Source organism: Bos indicus, chromosome 14 (assembly GCF_029378745.1).
Source record: "Bos indicus isolate NIAB-ARS_2022 breed Sahiwal x Tharparkar chromosome 14, NIAB-ARS_B.indTharparkar_mat_pri_1.0, whole genome shotgun sequence".
NCBI lineage: Eukaryota > Metazoa > Chordata > Mammalia > Artiodactyla > Bovidae > Bos > Bos indicus.
Window position 1 is genome coordinate 10,252,734 of NC_091773.1, and position 26,153 is coordinate 10,278,886.

General features: G+C 44.2%; 1 pseudogene; it reads right to left on the reverse strand.

The window, feature by feature from the left end:
* Positions 1 to 2,370: 2,370 nt before the first annotated feature.
* On the reverse strand, positions 2,371 to 2,723 carry LOC109568342 (small ribosomal subunit protein eS25 pseudogene; annotated as a pseudogene).
* Between the last annotated feature and the right edge of the window lie 23,430 nt (positions 2,724 to 26,153).

Here is a 26,153-nt window from a genome sequence, read left to right on the forward strand (position 1 = left end):
ATGTTAAATCCTTTCCTTGCTCTTATAAAAGTTGTTTTTTTATCCTAATGGCTTGTTTAATCACCATAATCTCCCCAGCCTTAAGCAATCCCTGCTCCATAAAAGATGACATCCGGTGAAGTTGGGAATCCCTGAGGAAATGTCCATGTTCCCTTTGGGTTTCCTAGATAGCTCAATCTATGAAGATGTTAGTAATTAAGTTAAGGAGGATTTGTGGGGTGGGGGTTGTTTGGGGTTTTTTTGGTTTTGGCCTTTTTCCTTCCTTTTGTTACAATGTCTCCATAAGAATTTACAGGGGTCCTCTGTAGGCATTCCCAGACTTGAAGCTGTAATTATAGTTTTAGAAGGAAAACTCTCACACCAAAAAACGGAACTGATGAAAGCTGCAACTAGAAAATATTTCTTAAGTAAGAAAGTTACTTTCTCAAAATGGGGGGTTGATTAGTGCCACTAACGCTCACAGGGCTATGCAGTCGTTGGTATATAGAGTTGGAGAGCGGAAGAGGACAGCCTTCAACCCTGATCTGCTTGCTCCAGGTTCATGGAATGAAACACCATAACTTAATGCATCTATGTGGTTCTACCTAACTTGGCCTTTAATCACCAAGTACCTTGTGCTTTTGCTGGACTACCGCCTGCGAGCGTGCTTGTCTCCCGGGCTGGATGGTAAGCTGGCATGGGCAGATGTGCCAGGACTGACATTGCTTTTGCGTCCGTTGCTACTAACTAGCACAGCGCTGCCATCTATCAATGTGTCCCTTCCTCTATGTCCATCTATCCATCCAGTTCATCCATCAGTTGCTTTAACCTGCCACTCTATTTAATTAATCATTTCAGTGACATCTACTATTTGTTAAGCATTGAAGATAGAATATTGAAAAAGATTTGGGAAGCTCTTAGTAGAGCATTTTATTTTGTGTGTGTGCTCAGTCATGTGTGACTCTTTGTGACTCCATGGACTATAGACCACCAGGCTCCTCTGCCCATGGGGTTCCCCAGGCAAGAATACTGGAGTGGGTTGCCATTTCCTGCTCCAGGGAATCTTACCAACCCAGGGATTAAACCCAGTCTCTTGAGTCTCCTGCATTGGCAAGTAGATTCTTTACCCTGTGAGCCATCTGGGAATCCCTTAGTAGGGCACAGCAGACTCCAAATTTTCTTGTTTGCATACAGGAAAAAATATGTATGTTTGAACAGGCAGCTTCAATACATGTATTTTTATTTCTATTATATATAAGTATATAAGTTATGAATAAGTTAGCTTTACTTCTTATTAGGGCTTCCCTGGTGGCTCGGGAAGATTCCCTGGAAAAGGAAATGGGGCTGCCATTTCCAGTATTCTTGCCCGGAGAACCCCATGGACAGAGAAACCTAGTAGGCTACAGTCCACAGGGTCGCAAAGTTTTGGACACGACTGAGCAACTTCACTTTCACTTTCACTTCTTATTAATGATACAAAGATTTCAATCTCACCAAAATAAGGAATAATAATAATGATGCATTTTTAGTTAGAGGAATGTGATTGAACATACTTTCTTGCTTTTAAAATGCTGCTTCCGTTTTGTAGCGTGGCACATATTGGTTTTAAGTTCAAAGATTTCAATACTTGGTTTCAATAACCCTTACAGCTAACCAAGATAGCTCCTGAAGACTCATTAGTCCAATTAACGGACTACAATGTTTTCTATGCTGGCTACATTATGATATTCGTTTTCAATTCTGCCTCCCATTTTGCAAAGATTTTTGAGCTAGTAAAATTTGACTAGTAAAATTTCATCTTTCTTGATCAACCAGTGGTTGCTGCAGCAAACTAACTAGAAGATGTTCTATTAATATCATCATTTTATATTTGAGGGCAAAAATTGATTTAAAAGTCCATGTGGCTCAGCAGTAAAGAATCCACCTGCAGTGCAGGAGACCTGGGTTAGATCCCTGGGTTGGGAAGATCCTTTTCTAGAGAAGGAAATGGCACCCCACTTTAGTATTCTTGCCTTGGAAATCCTATGGATAGAGGAGCCTGGCAGGCTACAGTCCATGGGGTTGCAAAGAGTCGTACACAACTTAGTGACTAAATCAACACCACCACCAAACCTCTTTATATTTAAGATTATTAAACAGATTATGAAATATTGTTTCTAAGCGTAAGTACATAGATAAAGGGTTTTTAAAAATAAGTATCACATTTTATACACAGTGACCAAAAATATCAAGTACTGATGGCATTGTCTCTAAATACCATTTTCAAAATATTTCCCCCCAGAGCATGAGTTCTTTTGAAAATGGGAGTTATTTTCTCAATCATTGTTAAATCTTCCCCCCTTTTATTTAATAAAGTTTTATTTTTCAAAATGTACAGCTGGTGGGACCTGTTCATGCATCTCCACCCTTGGTGTGTCTGGTGTAAATTACTTAAGCTCCGTGCTTTGAAACTAGTTAATAAATCCTTTACTAAGGAGTTCCTGAAGGGCTGCCCTAGCCAGGGAACCATGGATCTCCAGTCTCTCAGAGATGACAGCTGGAGGTATAAGCTTATAGTTGGGAACCTCTTTACAGAGTTTGTAATATGTTGCTTTGTTAAACAACACTAGATTATTGAGTTTGTCCCGAACTCTGCCTTTGGACCACTTCTTCATTTTGGCCTTGCCCCCAGATTTGCTTACTGGATATTTGTCTTTCTTGGCCGACTTTCCAGCATCTTTCTTCTTGTCATTCTTGGGCGGCATAGCGAAGCTAGGATAAGATCTGCAACCAATGCCACCTCACTAAGATGCTGGACAAAAAGGCAAATTTCCCCCTTTTAATCAAAGGGTAGACTGAACAGCTTTTGGTTTTTGTTTTTTAATATTGGATGAGCAGTATGCTGCTGACAGACATGTTTTCCCAGGAACATCAGTAAACACAGAACACTTGCTTTTCATAAAGGAAAAACACAAAACTCTTCTTTGCTTTTGACTGTTCATGATTTCCCATCAGATGACTGGTGAACCACCACGTCACTGTCACACTATGAAACATTGGAGAGATTCTCATTCTAGTTTAATATAATCTATAGAGCCAGTTAAGGAAACCAAACCAGTCAATCCTAAAGGAAATCAATCCTGAATATTCATTGGAAGGACTGATTCTGAAGCTGGAGCTCCAATACTTTGGCCACCAGATGCAAAGAGCCCACTCATTGGAAAAGACCCTGATGTGGGGGAATATTTAAGGCAAAAGGAAAAGAGGGTGACATAGGATGAGATGGCTGGATGGCATCACCCATTCAATGGACATGAACTTGGGCAAACTCTAGGAGACGGTGAGGGACAAAGAGGCCTATTGTGCTGCAGTTCACAGGGTCACAAAGAGTTAGACACAACTAGAGTTATTTACCTGGGCACATATTCATAGCAAAAGGTCCCAGGATGCTAAAAGTGAAAAAGCACCAATCTACTTTGGCAACTCCCATTCTCCAGATATAAACATATAAATAGAAGTTCTAATTTATCCTTTGGTCTCCAGTAGGTTACTGTGTACATTACCTGAGGTACATACCTTCTACTTGGGGAAACCTTAGTCTAGTGGGTAAAGCAATTCAGGATCAATACCCATGGAGACAGTGATGACAACACATGGGACAAAAGGCCAATGTTGTTTCCAGAGTTCTCAGCCAACCTCATGGGGAAATCTGCAGTCAGGAAAGACCATGAGAGCTACCCCAAGTGGAGGCCATGGAGCCAGGCCTCTATGCTCCTACTTTACAACACTTGCAACGACCAGTCACTGGGAATGAGTTGCCCCACCCCAGGGAGGGGGAATAGGTTTGAGCAGCTCTCTTCAGCTGAGGGTAATGCGGGGGGAGGAACCCAGCTGTGAGCCATCAGCAGACAATATCAGCACCCCCTGGAGCAATGAATGCATTGGTCCCAAAGGGAGATGAGGCAACACCCCAGAACACCCACCATATACACTCAACCTCCAATTCAAGTTGCAGTGTAAACACCAGCAGGTATTTCTACACTTTGGTGAAAGGAGGAATTCCATAAATGCAGCCCTTTAAGAAAGTAAATAGGTTACGTTGGTGGGACTCTTTTTCCGCCCCGCCCCCTGAGGTATCAAAGAATACGACATTAATACTTGATGGGTGACTTCCCTGGTGGCTCAGTGGGTAAAAACCTGCCTAACAATGTAAAAGACGCCATTTTGATCCTTGGTCCGGGAAAATTCCACATGACACAGAGCAACCAAGCCGGTGTACCACAAACACTGAGCCCGAGAGCCCACAGGCCACAACTACGAAGCCTGCGTGCTACATCTACTGAAGCCCGCACGCCCAAAGCCATGCTCCACTTCAAGAGAAGCCACCATAACGAGAAGCCCGCACGCTGCAAAAAGGAGCAGCCCCCACTCACTGCAACTAGAGGAGGACCCAGCGCAGCCAAAAATAAATAAATTATTAAAAAAAAATACTTGATGGGAGATTTCTCCTAAATGGGTTTTAGCTAAAAGTCACAGACCCTGGTCAGCTTACACGGACTGACAAGCATGCGCATTATCTTGACACTCAGGCTTTCTAGAGTCCCTGTTATCCTCTTTGTCAATTAACTACTGGGATAAAATTTATCCTGGATTTAAAAAAAATTGCAGGGTAAACAGACAGATACTCACAAGAGAGATATGTGATAGTTGGATCTGCTTCCTATAACCAAAACCTAAAAATATGTTGAATCAGGAAAGGGTATCGCCATTTTGGTTCTGAGCATCTTTGAGCTGGAAGGCATCTCGGAAGTTCTGGAACTCACCCTCCTCATTTTCACAAATGAGGAAACTGAAGTCAATTCACTCGTGTAGTCAACTTACTTTCCCAGGGTCACAGACACGTTCTGCGGCTCTGGTAGCGCCAGATTCAGAAGTTTGCTCTTTTGACTCATAATTCATCGCATGACTCCAGCCCTGCATTTATTTGGCAGGCATCTGTGGCTGGCAGGATATTATGCAAAAGTCATATAATCTATATTTATGATGTCTTAAATAATTCTGAAAAAGTACTCTCAAGAGTCTCTTAGTTGTCAAGACTTTCGCATATACATTTCCCATTAGCATAATTGATTAAACTATAAATGTCTCTATAAAATTATACATACTCTTTTGTTATCCAAGTGTATTTAAGCCCCTGACAACAGAGAGATCAGAAATTTATGCAACCCAACATTTGTTCACTTCCAAGGAAGATAACTAGTTCTAATAAAAGCTTCATCTGGGTAATCCATTTATGTTCATTAATACATCATAATCTCATAGCTACAGCTTCTGAACATTATCTCATTTAATCTTCCCAGAAAGTGTGACATGTCAGTTCAGTCGCTCAGTTGTGTCCGACTCTTTCCAACCTGGACTGCAGCATGCCAGGCCTCCCTGTCCATCACCAACTCCCAGAGCCTACTCAAACTCATGTCCCTCACCTCAGTGATGCCATCCAACCATCTCATCAGCTGTCATCCCCTTCTCCTCCCACCTTCAATCTTTCCCAGCATCAGGGTCTTTTCACATGAGTCAGTTCTTCACATCAGGTGGCCAAAGTATTGGAGTTTCAGCTTCAATGTCAGTCCTTCCAATGAACACCCAGGACTGATCTTCTTTAGGATGGACTGGTTGGATCTCCTTGCAGTCCAAGGGACTCTCAAGAGTCTTCTCCCACACCACAGTTCAAAAGCATCAGCTTTCTTTATAGTCCAACTCTCACATCCATACATGACTACTGGAAAACCATAGCTTTGACCAGACAGACCTTTGTTGGCAAGGTAATGTCCCTGCTTTTTAATACGCTGTCTAGGTTGGTCATAGCTTTTCTTCCAAGGAGCAAGCATCTTTTAATTTCATGGCTGCAATCGCCATCTACAGTGATTTTGGAGCCCAGAAAAATAAAATCTCTCACTGTTTCCATTGTTTCCCCATCTATTTGCCATGAAGTGATGGGACTGGATGCCATGATCTTAGTTTTCTGAATGTTGAGTTTTAAGCCAACTTTTTCACTCTCCTCTTTCATTTTCATCAAGAGGCTCTTTAGTTCTTCACTTTCTGCCATAACGGCAGTGTCATCTGCATATCTGAGGTTATTGATATTTCTCCCAGCATTCTTGATTCAAGCTTGTGCTTCATCCAGCCCAGCATTTCTCATGATGCACTCTGCATGTAAGTTAAATAAGCAGGGTGACAATATACAGCCTTGATGTACTCCTTTCCCGATTTGGAACCAGTCTGTTGTTCCATGTCCAGTTCTAACTGTTGCTTCCTGACCTGCATACAGATTTCTCAGGAGGCAGGTCAGGTGGGCTGGTATTCCCATCTCTTTCAGAATTTTCCACAGCTTGTTGACAGTTTGTCACGGTTTGTCACAGTTTGTTGACAGTGTGACATGAGCAGGGAGCAAATGATTAGCTCCAATTCAAAGATGAAATGAAATATCAAGCAAAGTGAAATGGCTCACTGAAAGATACACATCCAGTAAACCATGGAGTCATAGAGAAATTCAGGTTTGTTGTTGTTCAGTTGCTCAGTCGTGTCCAACTGTTTGCAACCCCATGAACGGCAGCATGCCCCACTTCCTGTCCTTCACTATCTCCCAGAGTTTGCTTAAACTCATGCCCATTGAATCAGTGATGCCATCCAACCATCTGATCCTCTGTCACCCCCTTCTCCTCCTGCCATCAATCTTTCCTGGCATCAGGGTCTTTTCCAATGAGCCAGCTCTTTATCATCTCATAACCCAGTATGGTAAATATGCCCTAAGGTGACAATCCCCTCCCCCTTGAGTTCTTGTACAATCTCCTCCCTTATGACTTGCTTAAAACATGGCAAAGAGGATGAGAGGTGATGATCTTTTATTTATTTTTGGCTGCACTGGGTCTTCCTTGTGGCACACGGGCTCTTCATTGCTGTGTGGGCTTTCTCTAGTTGTGGCAAGCAGGGGCTACTCTCAAGTGGCAATGCACAGGCTTCTCATCAGAGCACAGGCTCTAGAGTGTGGGCTCAGTAAATGTGACCCATGGGCTTAGTTGCTCCGAGGCAAGTGGGATCTCAGTTCCTGGACCAGGGATCAAACCCATGTCACCCTGCACTGGCAGGCAGATTCTTAACCACTGGGCCACCAGGGAAGTCCCATAACTATCTTTATTTAAATTTTACTTTATTGAAATACAGTTGATCTACCACATTGTGTTAATTTCTGCTGTGAGCATTCACTTGTGAGCCAGTTCCTTATTCAGAAGTCCTTCATGTACATCATCTCCTGGCTGGAGGCCTGGGTTGGTATTGAGTCCAGTGTGGTCTTGGCAGCTCACGCTCAGGATGAAAAGGAATTGGAATAGACATGTGTCTTGGACAAAGACAGTAATACGTCCTCCAAGGGTTGGAGCCATCACAAGCTGTCCCCTGATGGTGTCATCTGGTTTGCAGCCCCATAGTCCTTTGAATTGTAGCCCTCATAATCATCCTGACACTTGGAAGGGCCCCAGGCCGCTTGAGGCCTGTTTCGTTGTTGCAGTTGACTTCACCTACTAATAGAGATGTGGAACAGAGCAAGCTGCCGAGATTCTTGCTTGTGACCTTCTTTATAAATGTTAGTATCATTTCTTCTTCTTTTTTTGGCTGCACCGCACAGCATATGAGATCTTAGTCCCCCAGTGTTTGAACCCATATCCTCAACTGTGAGAGCACAGAGTCCTAGCTACTAAATCACCAGGGAATCTCCATAAGTGTTAATATATCATTTCTTCCATAACTTCAGCAGGAGAGCAATCAGTTAGCCCACATTCTTGGGGGGATCACTGTGTGTGTGTGTGTGTGTGTGTGTGTGTGTGTGTGTGTGTTAGTCGCTCATCTGTGTCCAACTTCATGACCCCATGGATTGTAGCCCACCAGGCTCCTCTGTCCATGGAATTTTCCAGGCAAGAATGCTGGAGTGGGTTGCCATTCCCTTCTCCAGAGGATCACCCTGACCCAGGGACTGAACCCATGTCTCCTGCATTGCAGGCAGATTCTTTACCATCTGAGTCACCATTACCTAATTCTTTTACTACAAAAGTATGAGGCTCCACTATAGTAGATAACCTCCCCAATGTACAGATGTCTTTCTTCCTACAGACTAAGATTTTTTTTAATCAGTGATTGTTTTGATCTGAATATTTGTGTACCCCCCAAATCCATAAGCTGAATGCCTAATGCCCAACGTGACAGGGCAGGCCAGTGTATTAGGAGGCAGACCTTTGGGAGATGATTAGGTCATGAGGGCAAGTCCCTGATGGCTGGGATTAGTGCTCTTATTAAGAGAAGCCGGAGGACTCCCTCACCCCTTCCACCATGTAAAGATATAACAAGAAGTCTGCAACCCTCACCCAACAATGCTGGAACCCTGATCTTGGACTTCCAACCACTAGAACTGTACGAAATAAACATCTGTTGTTTAAAAGTGACTCAGAGGGACTGCCCTGGCTGTCCAGTGGTTGAGACTTCGCCTTCCAATGCAGGGGTTGTGGGTTCAATCCCATTTGGTGAGCTCAGATCCCATGTGCCTTGTGGCCAAAAACCAAAATGTAGAACAGAATTTGTTACAATACTGTAACAAATTCAACAGACTTTAGAAATGGTCCACATCAAAAAAACCTTTTTAAAAAAGTGACCCAGATATTTTTTTATGGCTGCCCAAATGATAGCCTAAGAAATGTAATTTCTAAAACTTTGAGATTGGATGGAATTTTTCATTCTTTTGTATTCTTAGGAATATAACTCTTAGAAGATACTTGATATTACACTCAATTGAGTTTTTGATGTTTTATGTGGATTCATAAAACTTGTACCCTCAATGCACAGAGTCCTTCTTATATATATCTTGTGCCAAACAAAAAATGCTTTCAAATCCATGATTTCCACATCCAGGTACATCATAAACTGCCCAAAGAAAAGTCTTGAAAAATGACAGCCAGAGAAAAATGACACATTACTTATATGTCTGTTTTTCTCTTCTTAGGTTCTTTAAAATATGTATGATAGTTAAAAGCAAAAATGGTAAAATTGTCTGGCAGGATTTTCAGACTGTGTACTTGAAATACATACAACAACTACAAAATAAAGTTGTTGTTGTTCAGTCATCAGGGTAAAAGACAACGTTCCAGCTCGGCTCTGCCCAGGCCCCCAAATCCACCCTCTTCAGACACTCTAAGCTTCAAAAGTCTCACCACACCTCCAAGAAGTCATAAGCCACTGGCCTCAGCATGAAAGGCACTGTACCCTTAATCAGAAGGCAGGGGCAGAAACCAGATTGCCAACAGACTTACTGCTCCCAACACCCAAACCCCTGGGCTTCTGTACCCTAGCTCACAGCCCAGTTCTTAAATGGGAAGAAAACACCCCTAAAGGCTAGCCTTTGGAAGGGAGAGAGGGCAGACTCAGTCCAAGAAGCATGTTGTAGATAGAGCAGCCCCTAAAAGTCTCAGGCCAGAGCCAAAACGCCATCAGCTCAGCAGCTGAGCCACCTGGCAGTTCGAATGCTTGTCATCAAGGTTTGTCTGCAAGGTCTCAATAGAACTTCACAGACATGGTGTTTTCCAAGTACAAAGGTTTCTTTTAAACACTCTCACTCCATCCCTTGCTACTCCAAATGCTGTCCTGGGCGGTCTTTGCATCCCTTTGAGCTTCCAGAAGAAAAGATCCCCAAGCTCCTGCATAAGGGTTTCTGCAGAGCACCATGCTGCGCTTTGCCCAAAAGAAGCGAGCTGCCCCAAGAATGTTCCTAACCTTTAAAGGGCTCCCTTTCAACGCTCTGCCTCTCCTAGGTGGCACATCAGTATAAAGAACCCACCTGCCAATGCAGGAGACTCAGGAGATGTGGCTTCAATCATGGGTCGTGAAGATCCCCTGGAGTAGGAAGTCAACCCACTCCAGTATTCTTGCTGGGATAACCCCATGAACAGAGGAGCCTGGTGGGCTACAGTCTGTGGGGTTGCAAAGAGCTGGACACGGCTGAGCAACTGAGCAGACATGCACAATTTCAATGCTCTCCCAGGCTGAGTCCAACCAGAACTGTCCACTTTAATGTCTCCCAGCAGAAAACCCAAGAAAGAACCTTCCCAGCAACAGCTCCCGCTTCCCCTGAATCCTCAGAGAGCAGCTTCTAGCCAACCCCTCCCAGAGTCATCAGAATAAAACCACAAGCATTCCTTCATCATAATAGTAATATTAATACAGCTTCCATCTGTCAAGCATCTCATTGCCAATCAAGGCAGTTTTTACTGTCCTCGTGGTAATGCTAATAATGGCTGCTGCTGCTAAGTCGCTTCAGTCGTGTCCGACTCTGTGCGACCCCACAGACGGCAGGCCACCAGGCTCCCCCGTCCCTGGGATTCTCCAGGCAAGAACACCAGACTGGGTTGCCATTTCCTTCTCCAATGCATGAAAGTGAAAAGTCAAAGTGAAGTCGCTCAGCCGTGTCCGACTCTTCACGACCCCATGGACTGCAGCCTACCAGGCTCCACTGCCCATGGGATTTTCCAGGCAAGAGTACTGGAGTGGGGTGCCATTAATAATGGCTAACATTTAGAAAATACTTATTTTGTGCCAGGTCTTACACTAAGTCCTTTTATCACATTATTTCATTCTCTCCTCAAATTAAGCCTGTGAGCAGAAAATATTATTCCCATTTCCCAGAACTTGAGACTCAAAGAGGATCATCATTACAGTCAGGATGGAGAGTAGCCTGCACTGGAAACTATTTCTGTCTCACTCCAAAGATCAACATTCTTCTAGGGATAAAAATTTAAAAGAGCAATAATATGTTGTAAAAATTTCTTCAGTATTTAAAAAAAATTGAGGGGGGGAGGGCCATGCCACACAGCATGTTGGGTCTTAGCTCCCCAACCAGGGGTGGATTCCTAACCACTGCTGACCACCAGGGAAGTCTTGTAATGTTTAACATTAGTAAATAACATTGTAACATTGTCGCTGGGATCTCCCTGTAAAGTCCGGTTATAAGGAGGACCAACCACAGTGAGGAAATTCTATCTTCTAGTAATACAGATATTCAAAAGCAGAGACATTACTTTGCCAACAAAGGTTCGTCTAGTCAAGGCTATGGTTTTTCCTGTGGTCATGTATGGATGTGAGAGTTGGACTGTGAAGAAGGCTGAGTGCCGAAGAATTGATGCTTTTGAACTGTGGTGTTGGAGAAGACTCTTGAGAGTCCCTTGGACTGCAAGGAGATCCAACCAGTCCATTCTGAAGGAGATCAGCCCTGGGATTTCTTTGGAGGGAATGATGCTGAAGCTGAAACTCCAGTACTTTGGCTACCTCGTGAGAAGAGTTGACTCATTGGAAAAGACTTTGATGCTGGGAGGGATTGGGGGCAGGAGGAGAAGGGGACGACAGAGGATGAGATGGCTGGATGGCATCACTGACTCGATGGACGTGAGTCTGAGTGAACTCCAGGAGTTGGTGACGGACAGGGAGGCCTGGCATGCTGCGATTCATGGGGTCGCGAAGAGTCGGACACAACTGAGCGACTGAACTGAACTGAGTAATACGGATATCCTAGTCAAGTTATATCATCTGCAGTCATTACGATACTGTGTTGGACACAGTTTTCATTTTCCACTCCTGTATTAAGCAAGCATCTATTGTCTCAGGTATTAGTAACTAGCACAATGAGTAAAACAAGTTCCACACCCTTGCAATCTAGTGGCAGAAACAAATAAAGGGATAATAACTTAAGAGCTGAGGATGATAATTAATGAGATAAAGGATGTATACACCTGAGACAGCCCTGGAGGGTGTGGGAGAGAGGATTTCCTAGAATGAGCAATGCCTAGGTCAAGATCTAAGATTTGCTGAAAAGCCCGACAGATGTCAAGAAGAACAGTCTCAGCAAAGAGGAAAGCACATGGGATGGCCCAGCAGCAAGAGAGAACGTGGTACTTTTGAGAAACAAAGAGGAGTTCGCAGAGCACAGCGTCTGGTGGGTAGAGCAGTGAGAAATGAGGGGAACAGGGACCAGCTTGTGGAGGGCTTTGTTAAGGATTCTGGCCTCCATCCTGTGAGCAGTGGGGAGCCATCAAAGGCATTTGGTATGACCTTTCAACTCTGCCCCTTATCAGCTCTGTGGCTGTGATCATGTCAGGCGTCACAGTGGGGCTAGATCTGTTCAGGGGCAGAGCCAAGATGGAGATGTATCACCTTTGTCAGGACTTTGGCTCCAGGATGGAGATGTGGGGAGCAAGGCAAGGTCGCCAGGACCCGGTAGACGGGGCAAGACCCAGATGGCAGATCTTGAGCACGTCAGCCAACCCTGCAAGTCTGGGCAGAGGAGACTGTCGGCACAGGAGTCTGAGAACCCCAGGGGCACAGAAAGACAGAGATAAGAGGCTCGACACAAGGAAGTGAAAGTGTTTAGCCACTCAGTTGTGTCCGACTCTTTGCGACCCCACGGACTGTAGCCCACCAGGCTCTTCTGTCCATGGGATTTCTCGGGCAAGAATACTGGAGCAGGCTGTCAGTTCCTCCTCCAGGGGATCTTCCCAGCCCAGGGATCAAACCCAGGTCTCCTGCATTGCTGGCAGATTCTTTACCATCTGAGCCACCAGGAAGCCCAGAGCTAAGGAGGAGCCTGTGAAAACAGGAAGGAAGGCAGAACAGCGTTAGAGGCCGACCTGTTACAAGGTTTGAGGAACTAAATATGGACAGCCTGGGGAAAGGTGGTTAATCCAAAAACGGCTCCAAGGCACAAGAACTTTCTGCGGCCAAGCCACCAACACCTCTCTCTTGCATTCTGTATTTTTATAACACCTTTATTGAGACACGATTCACATACCATACAGTTCACCCACTTAAGAGTATACAACTCAATATGTTTGGTATATTCACAGAGTTGCGTAATAACCATTACAGTAAATGGAGGAATATTTTTTCAACTCCCCAAAATAAAGGCCATACCTCAAGCCCCCATCTTACCCAGTCCCAGGCAACTACTAATCTACCCTCTGTGTCTGTGGAAGACTCGCCTGTTGTGGACATCTCATATAAACGGAATCACAGTACGTGGCCATGTGCGACTGGCTTCTTTCACTCAGCATGTTTTCAAGGTTCACCCATGTCGTAACATGGACCAGTAAGCCCTTTCTTTTTACTGACAAATAATATTCCCACCTGCCAATGCAGGAGGTGAAGGGGACACAGGTTCTATCCCTGGATGGGGAAGAGTCCCTGGACAAGGAAATGGCAACCCACTCCAGTATTCCTGCCTGGAAAATCCCGAGGGCAGAGGAGCCTGGTGGGCCACAGTCCATGGGGTCGCAAAGAGTCAGACACGCAGAGCAACTGAGCACACACGTACATGTACACATTCATGGACAGGTCACATCTTGTCAGGCAGCCTAAGCTTTCCAAGAAAACAGAAGCAACTGAAGAGCAACCAAATATTCCAAATATCTCTGAGGGTGTCTCTAGGGCTTTCAGACACAGCCACAGACAGTCACGACATGGACCCTGGTGGTGGCTCTAGTGGCGGGCACCCGGGCTCCTCAAGACTGGGACGAGCCAGCCCCAAACATGCCTGGTCGCCACGTACCCAGGGAAGCTGCCGCCCACGCATCCTTTGTCTTTTTCCGTCCTCAGCTTGGGCCCTCGGACCGCATTCACTCTCCAGTTTGAGGGGCTGGCACACAAGCCAAAAGGGATGGCAGGCAGGCCAGCCTCTGAGCTGCTCCCCAGAACCCAGAAGAACCAAAGTCCCTCCTCCCGACCTCAGGTCTGTTCCGTGTTCCTGCTGGTAGCACAAGGGCAAAGCAGGGGCCTGGGTGTGTAAGACAGATACAGTCAGGCAAAGGCTAATAATGGTAAGATGGGAGGCTCATAGCAGAGGTGGGGGCGGGCAGGCGGGCAGGGAGCATGCAGTGGGAGGAACCAGAAGGCTTTTCTCCTGACTTAACCTGGATTTCTGGAAAGCAGATTTTAATATCTCATTGGATTCAAATCCAGATTGCATGACTTCACCTGACCAAGTCTGGGTTTCCTTATGCGTAATGTGAGGACAAGGGCTCCTCCCTTGCTGGATTGCTGGGAGAACTAAATTAGGTATTGTAGATAGGGTGCTTGACAGAGCAGCAGGCACGTAGTAACCCTCCAAAGCACAGTAGCTATTATTGGTTATTGTTGCCTGTTTTTTGCGAGTGTGTGCCAGCAGAGATAATTACAATGATCTTCCATATTGGAGTAGTATTTTATAATTTCCATCCCAGGTCATACACATTTTCTCCCTAAGTTCTGAGCCCTCTGAGGGAGATTTTATTGCTATTACTGTTTCCACTTTATTAAAGAAAAAACTGAGAGGAGAGACAGGCAGGGGTGAGAAAAGGGATGGGATGAAATGGCTAATTGGTTGTTACCTCCTCAGGGATGGGCCAGGGAGAGTGAACCACATCCTCAAAGCATTCAGGCTGTGGGTGCCGACGTCTGTCTGATCATAGGAAAAACAAGCCAGAAAAACATACCCAGAGAGGGTAGGCTGTGAAAAAGGAATAACAGACACTGGAATCAGAAGCTCTAGACTCACATACCAGTTTTGCTTCTTTTTCTTCAGACCTCAGTTTTCTCATCTGCAAAATGGGAAGAATATTCATACCTAACAGATAGTAGTTTTCTGAAGATCAAATGGGACACTAGAGGTGAAAGGACCTTGTATCTATTTTTATTATTATTGAAACTTCTTTCCAGCTTCTATTCCCATCTTGCAAATACCCAGATCACGGATTTCTCTGTTCTTATAATTTCCACAGTATTCCATACTTCTAACAAACAGCTGAACACATTGCACTATTATTATCTATTTACATAACAGCTTTAATCCCCAGATCGGAAAGATCTCCTAGAGAAGGAAATGGCAACCCACTCCAGTATTCTTGCCTGGAGAATCCCACGGACAGAGGAGACTGGTGGGTTACAGTCCTCGGGGTCACAAAGAGTCAGACATGACTAAGCACTAACACTTTCACTTCAAGGGTCCTAATTGCTTAATGCAAACTCTGAATTGCCAGCAGGATAATATTCCACAGTTTCCAAAATTATTTGACCATGAAAGCCTTTCCATGGGGATTGACACAGGACTAGAGTTCATCCAAGAGTTTTGAAGATGTGCAGAACCGGGCTGGAGGCCCCACCCCATCCTAGCTAGGAGACTAGGGCAAGCTCCTTTCATCTGCAAGAAATGGGGGAAACAAGAATTCTCAGTGGCGTGGAGCAGGTTACATGAGACCACACCAGGCGCCTTCTTCATTTTTCCCTTTCTCCTCTCTCTGATCACCCTCTCTTTCCCTCCCTCCTTTCCTCCAACACTCCCATCTTCTCCCTTGCTGCAGCCAGCTTCCAAAACGAGCCCCAGTTAGGACTCTGTGGAGAGAACAAATGAGCAGGCCAGCCCGCCTGAAAGCAATTAGCTTTGCGGAACTCTGTGGCCTTTTCTTTCCTCCTGAAACTGGTTCTGTCTGGGCCCAGCACCTGGGTGACAAGTTGGGTTTGATTTTAAGAAGCCAAAAGAAAAGGAAAAAAAGAAACAAGAAAGAAGTGGAAAGCAACTAGCTTGAAGAAAATGATAAGCTCTTGCTCTGATCTTAAGAAGGTAGGCGACGTGGCAGGAGCACGCGCCTCTCCCTGACGCTGTTTCCCTCTCTGGGGCAAAAAGCGTCTCTCTCTTGGTTGAACTTAGATTCAGCTGGAGGGATTTGGGTCAGACTAAGCAGGTGGCTCAGATTAGTTGGAAAACCCCCAACCAATTTGAAATGAATTTAAAGTGAGTCAGACCCAGAGGAGCCCGTGCATTCTGAGAGGTGGTGGCATAGTTGGAGAAGGGAGGGTGGGCATGAGTCCACTGTGATTTCTGATCATTTTATGGCCCCGCCTGCAAGCTCAGGCTCCAAAGCCAGGGATTTCCCATGTGCGGATGAGAAATCACTGGTTGGTCCCTTGGCAGCAGGACAAACGGAAAAGGAACAGATTCACCCAAGGGGCCAGGAAGAGCAGTTTTCATGACGAAGGACGATTCCATCAGCCCTCCCACAAGCTATTCCTCACAATGGTAATTATAAGTATAATAATGGATAATAATGCTAATAGCAAGTAATAATGGTAATAATAAATAATAATGGTAGAAACAAGGGCGACCATCTGCTGGTGCCTTCTGTATGTCGGACACTGCTCTGAGAACTACTGTGTACTGATATATACTTATTATGTTGTCCCATTTTAATCCACATAACAACCATGCAAAAAAAAATTCATTTACTTAACAAGTATTTAACCTATCAAATGCACTCTGTGTACCACAAACTGTGCTATAAGTGCTGGCAATATAATAATGAATTTATAACTGTGGAGGAGTTTCTGCCCCATTCTATAGATCAGGAAACTAAGGCTTAGAGAGGTAAAGTAAGTATGCTCCCATAAACAGTGGCAGTTACTGAGGGCACAGCACAGATCCCCTCCCCACACCTTAAGGCCACCTACTGAAAAGTGGAAACGTTCAATAGCAAACAGACAGCACTGCAAATCTGAGCCTTTACAGGAAGTTCTCTTCTTTCGGCAAGAAATTCAATGTCTTTTCTATCTTCAGGACATGTTCTCTTGTTAAACAAACAACGATGTGTCTTGTTACCTCATGAGTAAGCTGGTCTGCAGGTTTTTTGAGCAAGAGTTTTATAGAGCAAATGCAAGCAGTCCACCTCAGCACCGAGGGGAAGCCCAGCAGATGTGGGAAGAAAAGACAAGCAGAGGCACAAACGCATTAAGTAATTATCCTCTTTGATCAGAATCACGTCTAGGATTTCATCCATCCAGAATCACAAAGTGTTAGAACCAGAAAGGGAACCATACACCCCTAAAGTGCACCGTACAGGTGCCTCGCCCGCATTCACTGCTTCTTTTGTTAAGAAACCTCCTGAAACTTTCCTGGGGGTCCAGTGGCTAAGACTGTGCTCCTGATGCAGGGGGCATGGGTTCAAGCCCTGGTCAGAGAACTAGATCCCACATGCTGCAACTAAAGATCCCATATGCCACACCTAAGACCTGGCACAGCCAAATAAATAAATAATTTTTTTTCATTTTATAGAAATCTCTGCTTTCAAATGGATGGCCACTCCTCCCTCTCACAGCCCCTTTACTACAGAAAAGCTGCTGCTGTGCCAGCTCCAATCAGGCATTCCATTCCCTGGCCCCAGGTACCAGTGCAGAGATGGAATGTTGTTGATGGACCAGTGCTGTTCAATGAGGGGCAGGCAGAGATTCCTCGAGCTTCTGGGAAAAAAAGCATCTTCACTCTTCAGCGACAGCATCTGCCCTCTGCTTTGAAGCTGAAGCTCTGCAGAAGGTAAAGCAGATAGCCTGGAAGAAACTGAGTCTCAGGCCCATCCCTGAGCCACTGAGTCACACCAACCTGGAAGTCTACACTGACTTTGGATTTTCCAATAAATCTGCCCACTCTGTTATGAATTAATTCTACGTGAGTGGGGCTAATGCCACAGAGGAACAGTGGCCAATAGGAAGCAAAACTTGTCCTCTCACAGGTAGAGAAACTGAAGCCCAGAGAGGTCCAATGATATGCTCAAGGTCACACTTCCAGGGGAAAGAAGGGGTCAAACTCTTTCTGGAAGTCTCCAGAAGAAAGACTAAGAGGATTCCAGTTTGGAATTCCTAGTTTGAAAATGGACTTCAATCCCTGATTTTCTACAGGGAATGAAGTTCCCCGATAGAAGCTACTAAAGTTACTAAAGTGTTAGTCGCTCAGTTGTGTCTGACTCTTTGTGACCCCATGGATTACAGCCTGCCACGCTCCTCTGTCCATGGGATTTCCCCGACAAGAACACTGGAGTGGGTTGCCATTTCCTTCTCCAGGGGATCTTCCCACTGAAGCTATCCAGTAACAAAATAGAGTGCCTGCGAGGAAGCTGGGCTCCCTATCAGGAAGTATTCAAGAAGAAAGACACAAAGATTCAGTGGCAGATTGCAGAGACTGGGTCTCCTGGATGGTGGATCTAGACATCCCCAGCTGCACAGCTGGAAGAGCCACCGTGTTAGTGCCTAAGAGTCTTTTCATTCTGGAGACTTTTCAGAATGAGGATCCGAACCCTCAAACTGGTCCAGAGCTCTGCCTACCATGTCACCCTCATTCCCCTGAGGAAGCCTGGTGTAGGGGTGCCAAGGTAACGGGAGGCAGCCTGGTGTCACAGCTAAGAGAACCGGCATGGGAAAAGGGATTGAACCTTAAACACATGAAAAGATGCTCAATCTCAGGCATAAGAAGAAAAATGCATATTGAAACTGCAGTTAGATACCACTTAAAAAAAATCTATCAGATAAGGAAAACCCTGAAGTTGACAAGCTGTTCAGCTGATGAGGCTGAGTAGAAAGAGACACTCTGAACCTTGCTGGTGGAATGTCTTATTGGTATAAGCCTCGTGGAAGATGGTTCAACAGCATCTGTCAAAATTACAAATGCATATAGCCTATAATTTAGCAATCCCACTTTATCCTACAGATGTACTTGCATGTGTATAAAATGAGGTATATACAAATATAATCAATGTATTGGAGTAACAAAAGATACAACAATTCTCAATATCCACAATAGAGGACTGGGAAAATCATCAATATGATGGAATACTATGCAACCATGAGGGGAAAAAATGAGGACACTCTATGAATAACTCTGGAGAGAATTTATGTCGTTAAGGTGAGAAATTCCTGGAGAAGAGAAAAATGCATAATAGCATGTAACATATATTAGCTTTCAGTATTAAAAACCAAGGGTACAAAAGAACTTATCTACAAAACAAAAATAGTTTCCACAGATTTAGAAAACGAATTTATGGTTACCAAGGCTAACGGCAAGGGGAGGGATACATGGGGAGATTGGACTGATATATACACACTACTGTACATAAAACGGGCTTCCCAGGTGGCTCAGTGGTAAAGACCCACCTGCCAGTGCAGGAGCCACGGGCGCGATCCCTGGGTCCGGAAGATTCCCTGGACAAGGAAATGGCAACCCCCCCCAGTATTCTTGCCTGAGAAATCCCATGGACAGAGGAGCCTGGCGGGGCTACAGTGCATAGGGTCACAAAAGAGTCAGACGTGACTGAACGACTAAATCAACAATATATAAAGTAGATACATAATAAGGACCTATGGTATAGCACAGGGAACTCTACTCAGTACTCTGTAATGGCCTATATGGGAAAAGAATCTAAAAAAGAGTGGATATGTGGATAAGTATAATTGAGTCACATTGCTATACAGAAGAAATTAACACAACATTATAAATCAACTATACTTCAATAAACACTTTAATAAATATATTAATTAAACATATTAGCTTTTAGTAAAAGGGAAGAAAATATTATATATTAATATTTCTTATATTTGCATAAACTTTAAAAAGAAACCAATAAAAATGATGATGGCTGTTCAGAGATGGGCCTGCTGGGTGGCTAGGGGATGGGGTGGGTGGGCATAAAATTTTACACTATTTACTCTTTCATATTGTTTGAAAATAAATTCAAAAAGGAAAATCTGTAGTGCTTGAAGTCTGAAGGACCTAGATTTAAGTTCTAACAACACAAACTGTTACATGTAAGGTTCAGTTCAGTTCAGTTCAGTCGCTCAGTTGTTTTCGACTCTTTATGACCCCATGAATCTCAGCACGCCAGGCCTCCCTGTCCATCACCAACTCTTGGAGTTTACCCAAACTCATGTCCATCGAGTCAGTGATGCAATCCAGCCATCTCATCCTCTGTCATCCCCTTCTGCTCCTGCCCCCAATCCCTCCCAGCATCAGAGTCTTTTCCAATGAGTCAACTCTTCCCATGAGGTGGCCAAAGTATTGGAGTTTCAGCTTCAGCATCAGTCCTTCCAATGAACACCCAGGACTGATCTCCTTTAGAACAGACTGGTTGGATCTCCTTGCAGTCCAAGGGACTCTCAAGAGTCTTCTCCAACACCACAGTTCAAAAGCATCAATTCTTCGGTGCTCAGCTTTCTTCACACTCCAACTCTCACATCCATACATGACCACTGGAAAAACCATAGCCTTGACTAGATGGACCTTTGTTGGCAAAGTAATGTCTCTGCTTTTGAATATGCTATCTAGGTTGGACATAACTTTCCTTCCAAAGAGTAAGCGTCTTTTAATTTCATGGCTGCAGTCACCATCTGCAGTGATTTTGGAGCCCAGAAAAATAAAGTCTGACACTGTTACCACTGTTTCCCCATCTATTTGCCATGAAGTGATGGGACCAGATGCCATGATCTTCGTTTTCTGTATGTTGAGCTTTAAGCCAACTTTTTCACTCTCCTCTTTCATTCTCATCAAGAGGCTTTTTACTTCCTCTTCACTTTCTGCCATAAGGGTGGTGTCATCTGCATATCTGAGGTTATTGATATTTCTCCTGGCAATCTTGATTTCAGTTTGTGCTTCTTCCAGTCCAGCGTTTCTCATGTTGTACTCTGCATATAAGTTAAATAAGCAGGGTGATAATATACAGCCTTGACGTACTCCTTTTCCTATTTGGAACCAGTCTGTTGTTCCATGTCCAGTTCTAACTGTTGTTTCCTGACCTGCATACAAATTTCTCAAGAGGCAGGTCAGGTGGTCTGGTATTCCCATCTCTTTCAGAATTTTCCACAGTTTATTGTGATTCACATAGTCAAAGGCTTTGGCATAGTCAATAAAGCAGAAATAGATGTTTTTCTGGAACTCTCTTGCTTTTTCCATGATCCAGCGGATGTTGGCAATTTGACCTCTGGCCTTTTCTAAAACCAGTTTGAACATCTGGAAGTTCACGGTTCACATACTACTGAAAGCCTGGCTTGGAGAATTTTGAGCATTACTTTACTAGCGTGTGAGATGATTGCAATTGTGTGGTAATTTGAGCATTCTTTGGCATTGCCTTTCTTTGGGATTGGAATGAAAATTGACCTTTTCCAGTCCTGTGGCCACTGCTGAGTTTTCCAAATTTGCTGGCATATTGAGTGCAGCACTTTCACAGCATCATCTTTCAGGATTTGAAGTAGCTCAACTGGAATTCCATCACCTCCACTAGCTTTGTTCGTACTGATGCTTTCTAAGGCCCACTTGACTTCACATTCCAGGATGTCTGGCTCTAGGTGAGTGATCACACCATCATGATTCCCTGGGTTGTGAAGATCTTTTTTGTACAGTTCTTCTGTATATTCTGGCTACCTCTTCTTATTATCTTCTGCTTCTGTTAGGTCCATACCATTTCTGTCCTTTATCAAGCCCATCATTGCATGAAATGTTCCCTTGGTATCTCTCATTTTCTTGAAAAGATCTCTAGTTTTCCCCATTCTGTTGTTTTCCTCTATTTCTTTGTATTGATCGCTGAGGAAGTCTTTCTTCTCTCTCCTTGCTATTCTTTTGGAACTCTGCATTCAGATGCTTATATCTTTCCTTTTCTCCTTTGCTTTTCGCTTCTCTTCTTTTCACAGCTATTTGTAAGGCCTCCCCAGACAGCCATTTTGCTTTTTTGCATTTCTTTTCCATGGGGATGGTCTTGATCCCTGTCTCCTGTACAATGTCACAAACCTCAGTCTATAGTTCATCAGGCACTCTATCTATCAGCTCTAGTTCCTTAAATCTATTTCTCACTTCCACTGTATAATCATAAGGGATTTGATTTAGGTCATACCTGAATGGTCTAGAGGTTTTCCCTACTTTCTTCAATTTAAGTCTGAATTTGGCAATAAGGAGTTCATAATCTGAGCCATAGTCAGCTCCTGGTCTTGTTTTTGCTGACTGTATAAGACTTCTCCACCTTTGGCTGCAAAGAATATAATCAATCTGATTTCAGTGTTGACCATCTGGTGATGTCCATGTGTAGAGTCTTCTCTTGTGTTGTTGGAAGAGGGTGTTTGCTATGACCAGTGCATTTTCTTGGCAAAATTATATTAGCCTTTGCCCTGCTTCATTCTGTACTCCAAGGCCAAATTTGCCTGTTACTCCAGGTGTTTCCGGACTTCCTACTTTTGCATTCCAGTCCCCTATAATGAAAAGGACATCTTTTTTGGGTGTTAGTTCTAAAAGGTCTTATAGGTCTTCATAGAACCATTCAACTTCAGCTTCTTCAGTGTTACTGGTTGGGGCATAGGCTTGGATTACTGTGATATTGAATGGTTTGCCTTGCAAATGAACAGAGATCATTCTGTCATTTTTGAGATTGCATCCAAGTACTGCATTTCGGACTCTTTTGTTGACCACGATGGCTACTCCATTTCTTCTAAGGGATTCCTGCCCACAGTAGTAGATATAATGGTCATCTGAGTTAAATTCACCCATTCCAGTCCATTTTAGTTTGCTGATTCCTAGAATGTCGACGTTCACTCTTGCCATCTCCTGTTTGACCACTTCCAATTTGCCTTGATTCATGGACCTAACATTCCAGGTTCCTATGCAATATTGCTCTTTACAGCATCAGACCTTGCTTCCATCATCAGTCATATCCACATCTGGGTATTGTTTTTGCTTTGACTCCATCCCTTCATTCTTTCTGGAGTTATTTCTCCCCTGATCTCAAGTAGCATACTGGGCACCTACCGACCTGCGGAGTTCCTCTTTCAGTATCCTATCATTTTGCCTTTTCATACTGTTCATGGGGTTCTCAAGGCAAGAGTACTGAAGTGGTTTGCCATTCCCTTCTCCAGTGGACCACATTCTGTCAGACCTCTCCACTATGACCCATCTGTTTTGGGTGGCCCCACGTGGCATGGCTTGGTTTCATTGAGTTAGACAAGGCTGTGGTCCATGTGATCAGATTGGCTAGTTTTCTGTGATCATGGTTTCAGTGTGTCTGCCCTCTGATGCCCTCTCGCAACACCTATTGTCTTACTTGGGTTTCTCTTACCTTGGACGTGGGGCATATAATGCTTATTTCATATATTTTCCCTAAATTATGAATAAAAGTTTTCATTTTAAAAGGTCACATATAAACCATATGAGGGTCACCCAGATTTTTTTTTTAATGTAGTGGCAAAAATAGAGGTGAATCTTGGCTCGACTTATTCCTCTAAATGTCAGTTTTCTCAAAGGAACATAATGAGACCATTTGGAAGATGTTGTGAAAGTTAAGTGAGGTAATGCTGAAAGTACTTAGCACAGGACCTGGTGCATATAAACAGTTAATAAATGCAGATTTTAATACTCCTAAAATAGAGAACTTTTAAACAAATCCATAGAGGAAAGCATTTTGAGACTAAATAATAATGGCACTGTATCTGCCTCCATCTGTCAGGTACACCCAATGGCACAAGCAAACCACACAGGAAGAAGGAACAGCTTACTAAGGTAAGAAATATCATTAATGATATTCTCCTCCTTACATGAGTAGATCAGGAAGGATGGACTAACAAAGACCCAGTGCAACCAAAAATAAAAAATAAATGAATAAAATTATATATGTATAAGACATGATTTTTGCCTGCTCATCACTTCCTTGGGAAACTACTTCTCCCAGCCTTCAGTCCCTGGATCCAGGGAGACATCTGATCTACACCTGTCTATCAGATAATTTTAATTCCCTGGCCAAAGGGATTATTCAGGGTGGGTATAAGACCCAAACATGGACAGTTCAGTTCAGTTCAGTCGCTCAGTCATGTCTGACTCTTTGTGACCCCATGAATCGCAGTACGCCAGGCCTCCCTGTCCATCACCAACTCCCGGAGTTCACTCAAACTCACGTCCATCGAGTCGGTGATGCCATCCAGCCATCTCATCCTCTGTCGTCCCCTTCTCCTCCTGCCCCCAATCCCTCCCAGCATCAGAGTCTTTTCCAATGAGTCAACTCTTTGCATGAGGTGGCCAAAGTACTGGAGTTTCAGCTTTAGTATCATTCCTTCCAAAGAACACCCAGGGCTGAACTCCTTTAGAATGGACTGGTTGGACAAGAAGAGGCAATTCTGGGATCCAGGCCCAAGTTACCAGAAAGTCAACAATCTATTCCCAATGAGTTTATCTCACTGGAAACTATAAGTTTGGAATGGCTAGTAGTCATCACCACCACTTCGTGGGGAAGGCTGTGCTGGATGGTTTCATGAGGGCTCTGCTGCAGCCCAAAGCATTGGTCCCCAGAGCTTCTCTGATGTGAATAAACACCAATGGGAACCTTCTCATCAAACTTGCACAACAGCTCAGAATGCCAAGGAGGCAACACTCCCAGGTGCAGCCTCAACCTGGGGGCTAAAGCCAGGGATAAATGTCAATACTTCTGGGGTAAATTCTCAGCAGACAAATGTGAGAGGCTTTCTGATGATGAGCCAGAGTTGCCTACAGCAGTGACTTCAACAGCATGCCTGTATTAGTCAGGGTTCCCTAGAGAAACAGAACCAACAGAATATATACAAAAGGAGGTTTCACTTAAGGAATTGGCTCCTGCAGTTGTAGGGGCTGGCAAGTCCAAAATCTAAAGAGCAAGCCAGCAGGGTAGAGATTGCGATAAGAGCTGACGTTGCAGTCTTGAGTCTGAAATTCACAGACTGAAACCCAGCCAGGGGTTCTGTGTTGCATTCTGGAGGCAGAGTTGCTCCTGCTTTGGAAAACTTCAGTCTTTATTCTTAAGACCTTATTCTTAAGGTCTTCAACTGATTGCATGAGGCCCACTCACATGGAGGGTAATCTGTTTTACTGATTTAAATGATAATCACATCTAAAGAATACTTTTACAGCAACATCTAGACTGGTGTTTGAACAAGCAATTGGGCATTATAGCCTAGCCAAGTTGATTAGTAAAACTAACCATCACAATGCTCTTAAATCAGCTTTTCCTCCTTCATTCTCCATACTCCCTCACTCCTACTCTGTGAAAGTGAAGTTGCTCCGTCGTGTCCGACTCTTCACGACCCCATGGACTGTAGCTTACAAGGCTCCTCCGTCCATGGGATTTTCCAGGCAAGAATACTGGAATGGGTTGCCATTTCCTTCTCCAGGGGATCTTTCCCACCCAGGGATTGAAACCAGGTCTCCGGCATTGTAGGCAGACGCATTTACTGTCTAAGCCACCAGGGGAGTCCACTGGTGAAACCACTTCCCAAATAAACAAGCTGCCTTTTAGCAGGCTCTGCTTTCAGGGGAGGCCAGCATCCACCCTGTAGAACATAAGCAGTCATTTCCCCCATCCCCAACTCCTCATAGATCTCACTATTTTAATCATTTCGTATCTCTTTCCAATGGCTTTCAAAAGCATTTTGGTTATATACATGTAGCATAACTATTTGTAATATACAATACAAGTTAGTATTAAATGAGTGCTACATTTAATAGTCAATGTACTTTGTACACGGAGAAGGCGATGGCACCCCACTCCAGTACTCTTGCCTGGAAATCCCATGGATGGAGGAGCCTGGTTGGCTGCAGTCCATGGGGTCGTGAAGAGTCGGACATGACTGAGTGACTGCACTTTCACTTTTCACTTTCATGCACTGGAGAAGGAAATGGCAACCCACTCCAGTGTTCTTGCCTGGAGAATCCCAGGGACGGGGGAGCCTGGTGGGCTGCCATCAATGGGGTTACACAGAGTCGGACACGAATAAAGTGACTTAGCAGCAGCAGCAGCAGTACTATGTACATAGTCAAAATACTATGACTGTTTCAAGAAGAGGATGGTCGGAAAAGGTTTTAATAAGAAGAGAAATTTCCATCTGGGACTTATAAGACGTGGACAACTCAGGCAGGTAGAGAAGAGAAGGCACATGCTTCCAGGAGGAGAGGGGCCACATAGCTGACATTTAGTGAACACCTACTACATACCAACCATTCTTCTAAACCCTGTATGTGGATTAACTCATTTAATACAACAACTTTGTGAAATATGTATATTATATATACTTTACAGACAAGGAAACAGACATAGAGAAGTTTAAGGAACTTGGCCAAGCTGGCATTAAATCTCAGCAATGCAACACCAGGTCCCAGGTAAGCACTCCACTCCACTCCCTAAGCTAGGGTGTGTCTCTTTTGAGCTGCTGAGATCAGAAGCCAGGGTTTTGATTGGCTGGTTGGGTTTTGCTTTGGGTGTGGTTTTTTGGGGGGGGGAGTGGTGGGGGTTGCCGCACATGCAACATGTGGCATCTTAGTT